The 7,932-nt window shown below is 33.0% G+C and overlaps 1 long non-coding RNA gene across 2 annotated transcripts; it reads right to left on the reverse strand.

Moving 5' to 3' along the window:
* Window positions 1-5,250: 5,250 nt before the first annotated feature.
* LOC127864314 (uncharacterized) lies at window positions 5,251-7,043 on the reverse strand. Of its 2 annotated transcripts, XR_008041751.1 has the most exons (4): window positions 6,932-7,043; window positions 6,457-6,659; window positions 5,991-6,157; window positions 5,251-5,485 (listed from the first exon to the last, which is right to left on the reverse strand). It is a non-coding gene; the product is annotated as an uncharacterized LOC127864314 (long non-coding RNA). The 2 variants fall into 2 exon arrangements; XR_008041750.1 differs by having other exon boundaries at window positions 5,995-6,157; window positions 6,457-7,037.
* Window positions 7,044-7,932: the final 889 nt, after the last annotated feature.

Genomic DNA, 7,932 nt, shown 5'->3' on the forward strand with positions numbered 1-7,932 from the left:
AAAACTAATTTTGTTTAAATAAAAAAAAAGTTTACTGAATAAAAAGTGGGATATATAGAATAATAGGTTAGTGTTTATTATAGATCAGGTTTATCATGCTCGGCACAAAAACGAAAAAGCACTCGCCAAGGCTCGTGCTTTTTGTTTTCTTAGCCTCGCATGATAAACCTGATCTATAATCAACACTAACCTATTATTCTCTATATATACGTTTAATATAGAAGACCTACTTTTAACTGTAGAAGAGTCTCAACAACAGCCACTAGTCAGGACAACCCATATATGTTACATTCCTAGTTGTTATGGCTCCATATACATCATTAACCAAATCAACCAGCATAAGACCCAAACAGCAAAATAACGTAAGAAAAGAACATGTTGGTAAACTTTGTTCAACCTGCTAATTAATTCATGCGATTGTTGAAGTATGTGTAAAAACAGCTAGGGAAAACAGTTTGTACACTTAATGACATTCACTATTAAATATGACAAGTTTCCAATAGGATCAGATTGACTTGGGGCTGGTAACCAGTTCACATTCATGTTTATCTCCCTTTGAAATAAATTGCTGAATTTTAAAATTCAAAGGTTACAAAAGATTTCTTAATGAGTCTTTTACATTCAATGTTTAGTTCCAAAATAGCGGGATAATCCGAATGTGCAATATACCAAAATCGCAACAAACAGTCCAATAAGTGATACCCATCCTGTCTAGTGTAATTGGGTGTAATTGTAATAAAAACAATGAGGTTCAATGCATGACAGTTTGACCCTACTCCAGGTGCTATGCATGACAGTTTGACCCTACTCCAATTAAGCCGCGACAATTGACAAGTAACAAAATGCCGTGGATACATGCTTAAAAAAACATTGCAACAAACAGTCAAAGTGGTATCCATCTTGTCTTGTGTTATTGTTATAAAAACAACGTGTTGTTATTCATGACAGGTTGACACTACCCCAATACAGCGCCTACCTTGGAAATGTGTATGGCCGCGAATTCCGTGTCAAGATGATGTAACTGTTCGGTAGATAGTTTACTGTAACCCGTACTTTCAGTGTAATGGATAGCCTCCCCTGCGTTAATGTTTGCCATTGAAAGTAATATAATGAGTATTGTTGTCATAATGTTCCAGATTTTGTACTCTAAAAAGATGAATATTATCTTCGTTGTTTGCTATTGTCTTATTTAATAAAACTGTTATTGTTATGTTTTAGATTTCATGCTTCATATCAGATGTTTTATGTCTTGAATAAAAGTATCAAGAGTTTTTGTTAGTACTATACTGACTACAGTTAAGTTGGAATGATAGATCGTTTTAGGTGTCCTGCTTTTTTGGTCAAATGTCCCGACAATTTTTTATGGAATGTCCCGCTTTGGACCTAAAAAATTCTGGCATGTATGCTAAAAGCCATGGCTATGATACTTTAGGAGTAAAATGGACCACAACATAAAACTTAACCAAATGTTCAATTATATAAGTATAAAACTTTAAAAGGGGCCACAATTCTGTCAAAATGCCAGTCAGAGTTACATAACTTTGCCTGTACAGTCCCCTTATGATAGTTAGTAAGTATAAAAAGGGAACAGAATTCTTACAAAATGCTTGATTCAGTTGTCTGCATTTGTTTATACAGAGCTCCAGATAAGGGCCGTACAGCCGTAAATACGGCTTTTTCATGAAGGTTTACGCATTTATTTTTATAAACTAGACTGACAATTACGTCTTTAATATCCCTTTTACGCATTAAAGAAAACAATCTGGCCGTACCGATACCTCCGCATCAGCACGGCGTGATTTGTTGGTCTCTAGTGCTGCAACAATATACCGGTATATCAGTATATATCGCAATACCCAATCCGCGCATTGTATTGCGATACGATTTTCATCAAACCGGTACGAAAATTTTACAAAAATTCATTCACATTTCGTCCAGAAAAGCCATCCGAAATAATGATAACAAGGTAAACAAAACAAAGCAGTGTAAATATTTTTTTTCGTAAAAATAGCATTCTGAAAAGTATATTATACGGAGTAGCGGTGTTACATCGGAGCATTCGTTTGATGCTTTTGAACAGATTATCGTTGAATTAATTGCGCACAGCTGTACATGTTTCGTTCGATTCTGAATTGAGCATTATTAAATTTGTAATCCAAATTTCGGAAATACGCTTCAAAATTTTAATGCTAATGCGACAATAAAAAATTATAGCGTCAAATAAAAAGCGCTTTATCCTTTGTCTCAATAAAAAGCGCGCGAAAATTATACAGACATGTAGGACGTCGCATGGAAAGTATGGGTGTATTTTGTGTTGTATAAAAACTGGAACATCACGTCAGGTGAATTACGCGTGTTCAGTGGAAAAAAACGCCCGGGTTGGATGTTATTTCATCACATCTTTAAATAGTAACAAATGCCAAAACGTATTTGATACTTAAGAAAAGTTGCGAATGTTTGTGTTTCTTGTTATTCTTGAGCACATTTACTGGTATATAGTAAATATTTACTAAAATTTGCTTTAAAACTGGAATATACCGGATTATCGGGTAATTGGCAAGTTATAATTTTGGTACAAGTTAGCAATATATTGCGATATATTGCAATACGGGTTTTTGAACTGACAATATATTGCAATATGGTTTTTGGCGTATTGTTGCAGCACTATAATGGTCTCTAACCTATCGGCGCTTTTTGTTTATTTAAATTACCGGAAAGTTGTACACTGGGTTCCGATATTATTGTCTATTATGTCTTGTGATTTCCAGTAACTTGTAAACCCGTCAAAAACAATATGTATGCGCGCAAGGGAAGGCCAGCTAACTTTCGGTTTAAAAAAACAACAACACTTTGTTGTAATATAATGGCTACATACGGTCGTCTAACTATCCTGATATTCAATATGTCAACCCAGAAAAAGAAATTGTCGCCCCGATATTAAACAATTTGATTGCATCGGTGGCTACTTTGCAACTTTGACAGTTAACTGCTTAAGCAACGATTCTTTTGAATAGATACAGTGACATTAGTGTTCATTTACTTAGCTTTCTAGTTGGCTTGTGTTTTCTTGTCAAGAAAAATGAAGAAATAGTATTGAGTCATGCGTTTTAATGTGTAGTTTGATTTGTATAATAATGCAGAATGGAAAACCTAATAAAGTAACTGTTTAAGAAGCTAAATATATCTAATATAATTGCTGCAAATGTTTCTATAAAGTCAGTTATATACATTTCAATATACAAGAACACGGGTAGTACAGTACTACCTGTATTTTTGGATATGGAAGTACAGGTACTTATTGATTTTCAACGTTACTCCTTTTCTTTCTGTCAGTGGCAGTACCGTTACAAATTTCACAAATCTTTATCTGGAGCTCTGTTATATATTTTGGCATGTTGGCAAAGAAGTATGCAAAATATAAAAGCAATATGTAAAGGGACATAGAAAATATTTAAGCTCTTACGCAAACTTTAACATATATTTATCAATAATATGCATATTCTAAGTGGAAAAAGGGACATAATTCTTACAAATGCTTGATATAATTGTCTGGTCTTGTTTATAGATTGGGGTCATGTTGGTAAAGAAGTATGCAAAATATAAAAGCAATATGTCAAGGGACATAGAAAATATTTGAGCTGGTATGCACACTTTAACATAGATTTATCGATAATATGCATATTCTTAGTGCAAAAAGGGACATAATTCTTACAAAATGCTTGATACAGTTGTCTGCTCTTGTTTATATATTGGGGTCATGTTGGTCAAGAAGTATGCAATATATGAAAGCAATATGTCAAGGGACATAGAAAATATTTGAGGTGGTACGCAAACTTTAACAATCCAAAGCTCACGCTAACGCTGACACAGGGGTGAGTAGGATAGCTCCACTATATATATTTCATATATAATAGTCGAGCTAAAAATTGTTGCCATGGGAATTTTAGTATGCATTGGACAATTGGTAGTAGTATATTAATAATATATAATGTACATTAAGTTCCACTATACACATGCACATGCACACTATTAATAAGAGGACTTTAGTGAAGTTACAATTTCATGAAAGTAGGTTTTGTGTAGGCATCAGTTCGAATCCCACTAAAGGCATGTCCCTTCCCAAATAAGTGTGTAAAACTCGAGTTAAACACGAGTTTTATCCGTGTTAAACCAAGCGGTATTGGCAGTTGGTTTTTAGTGGGTTTTGGTATGTTGGTTTTTGTGAGTTTTGGTAAGTTGGTTTTTTCTGTGTTTAAAGTGGGTATTTTTACCAACTTGGTTAAAACTGAGTTAAACACAGAAAAAACTCACTTGTTACATAAATGTGGGCTTTGGTAAGTTGGTTTTTTGTGAGTTTTGGTAAGTTGGTTTTTTGTGAGTTTCGGTATGTTGGTTTTTTGCGAGTTTTGGTAAGTTGGTTTTTTCTGTGTTTAAAGTGGGTATTTTTACCAACTTGGTTAGAACTGAGTTAAACACATAAAAAACTCACTTGTTACATAAATGTGGGCTTTGGTAAGTTGGTTTTTTGTGAGTTTTGGTATGTTGGTTTTTTGTGAGTTTCGGTATGTTGGTTTTTTGTGAGTTTTGGTATGTTGGTTTTTTCTGTGTTTAAAGTTGTTTTTTTTACCAACTTGGTTAAAACTGAGTTAAACACAGAAAAAACTCACAAAAACCAACATACCAAAACTCACAAAAAACCAACATACCAAAACCCACAAAAAAAACCAACATACCAAAACTCACAAAAAACCAACATACCAAAACTCACAAAAAACCAACTTAAACACACTTCTGTCTACAATAGTGTGTTTAAGTTGGTTTTTGTGAGTCTTTTGTTCGCTTAAGGGATCATAAAATTTTGCTTGTTTGACCTGTAACCTTAGTAAAAAAAATATTTACACCTTAATGGTAAAAAGGTTATTTGAGATAAAATCACAACAGATCATTACAAGCCCCATGTGATTATAAATAAAAGACACACACAATTTGCAAAAAACAATGTTTATATTAAAAAAACAAATAATGTGAACATTTTTACAGTGCATTTTTAACAAAACCAGGAAAACATCTACCCAAGATACATTATCACAATATGCGAGCACATTTAACATAATAAATTAAAATAAATAACATTCTCCTCTTTGGGCTACCACAGGTAAAAATGGGAGGAAGGGTATGAACCATGATTATATACAGTTTCAGTTAGTGAGGGGTGATACAGAGGATAAAATTAATAATAATTGTTTTTTAACTGTGTTGGTGGTACCGGATTTATAAAATGACAACATTAAGGAATCCTTCATCCTATCTTTTCCTGGAATAGCCCTTTACACATATTTACACCTATGAACAAAGGAACATATTGCTCAGCACTAAACAGTTTATATATTCTCCCCGCAGTACATGACACGAAGCCTCCTCAAGGCCCATCTCATGTTCTCTTCCACTGTTGATATGGGCAGGGCAAACTTTTTGGAGATGACAACTGAAATGTATATGAACAATCAATGCAGGATTTTACTGTACATTACAGCATTAAAAAAACATGTAGAAGTTTATTCCACCCAAATCAAGTCTGATCTGAATGACTTGATTTTGGTGGAATAAACTTTTACATCAATATCATCAGTTCAGATATCCCATTTTAACATCATCTACATTAGAAGGATTTCAAAAGAGGTTTTTCAAACAAGGAGGCAAATTACTGTTGCTTGAATTTTTTATATCGTTCAAAATTAGAGCTTGATCGTTAACTTTATACTGAGGTTATTTTTGTCTGCCTATGTGTTAAATTCTCAAAACTTTTATACACAAACACAATTTTTAGTAACTCTTAAATTTTAGCAGTAGTATTAAATTAACGCAAGACAGATTATGTGCTGGAGTCAAATTTGAATCAATTGCATTATGTTTGTTTCAAAATTAATATGGAGGCAGTAGAACACCTAAATATTTAAATCCCCTTTTTCCCTATAAAAAAAGAATCATACCAACCATGGCGTAGTGTTCAGCAATCAGGAGACCCTCTCGAATCTCCCCCTTAGGGGAGGTTCAACAGCACTTCATAGAGCAGTCACCAGCTGATCAGGTCTGAAAACTATACTGTCATGGCCTTTGCGAGGTGCGTCTTGTGCATGATCTCATTTGAGATCAGGTCCTGAAAGATATTTTATAATGTAAGTGATAAATATTGCTGTTATGGTATATCTTGTTACTATAAATATTATTAATTTAAATCAAAACAAGTTTGTTTGCTTGTTGTTTTTGTTTGTTTATTTTTGGCAATTTAAATCCTGTGATCACATGTGACTTAACGCTTGTCATAAATAATTAAAAGAAATTACGTGTGGTAGAAAATACTGTTTGAAAATGTACCAAGATATGTGGTCTCATTTGGCTGTGTGGACTGGTCGGAAGTGTGACGCCTTTCAAATGCTAAAACCTGTATAGTTTTACCTCTCAACAAATCCAACTTTCCTTGGTCAAGGACAGGGCTCGGTTTTCCCACTCCTGATCTACTCAAGTTGGGCTGCTCGTGCAGGGTAAAATCTGGTGTCAAAATCCATACATCAGTTAGTCCCCCTTCTGCTGTCTTTTGGCAGGAATATTCTATCCAAAGAATCTTCCAATCAATGTAAATTTCACCTTGGGAGTCTAACCTTCAAATTTAAAATATAAAAGTTTTCATTGAATATGTGGGAAAGAAATCTGTTCATTAATGACCAGAAATAGGTATAAATAACATTTAAGATGACAATAATCATAAAATACTGCCATAATTATTCAAATGGTGTTGTTTTTCCTTATAATTGCATTACATTTATACTTATCCATTTACATTTCCCAGTGACAATACATAAATATGATAATGATCATAATTAATTCAATATAAAACTAAATAAAAAAGTGATGTAAAAATGAAAATACAAACCTAAAACAACTGTTCTTCAGTATTCCAAGATAACAGGCAGTTGATGAATTATGAGACCATATCACTTTAACCATCCACTTTGAATCTCCTTTGCAACAAACTTATTGTTGATGTACACATTGTAGTACATACACATTGTTTTCACCACACAATACTTCATGCTGAAAGTTATTCAAGACATTTTAAACTAGAATTATAAGTCTTAATGTTACTCAATTATACCTTAAAGCTCAAAGTCAGTTGATGAAAACCCCCTTTGTTTTCAAAACATAACTTCCTGTCTCCAGCCAATCAAAGTCGCTTGTTTTCAAATAGATGGTGGCTCAGCCAATCAAAAGTCTATCAACACCCCTTTGTTAGGCTTATAGATGGAGCACTGATACTGTGATAAGAATCAATGTTTATGATTTAATCGGGGGGGGGGGAGGGCTAATCTCTTATGTGTGTCAGCCAATTACTAAATCTGAGAAATATCTACTGATTTCAACACCAACATATATGTATTTATTGAATAATACACAGCACCCTTAGCATATTATATTTAATTGTGAATATTTAAAAAAACATGCTGAATGGTGTTAGCAAATAATATTAATAGTATAAATATTATTTATTTTTATTGCCTTTTAAATTGTATGTTAAAGGTCAATGTGGTAGGCATTAATTGTATTGGGGTTAAATATCAGTATAAGAAAGTTAAAATAGTTATTGTTTTTATGTTGAGGAGATATAATTGATGCTGGCAAGCCCACATAAGTTTCCATATATTAATCAACACTTTCACACTGAAACTAGTTTTATTTATTATAGAAACAGTGTCACTCTCCCCCTCAAAAAATGAATAAAAAAACACACTGTAAGTCTATTGAATTCTCCAAAGAACATGAATTAAATGGAAGTATTCACATTTTTATAGATGTGTGATTGTTCTTATAATATATTTAATACTTATGTATTGATTCAAAGTGAAAGACAAACAATTTCATATTCAGGTATAAAAC

Source organism: Dreissena polymorpha, chromosome 1, assembly GCF_020536995.1.
Source record: "Dreissena polymorpha isolate Duluth1 chromosome 1, UMN_Dpol_1.0, whole genome shotgun sequence".
NCBI lineage: Eukaryota > Metazoa > Mollusca > Bivalvia > Myida > Dreissenidae > Dreissena > Dreissena polymorpha.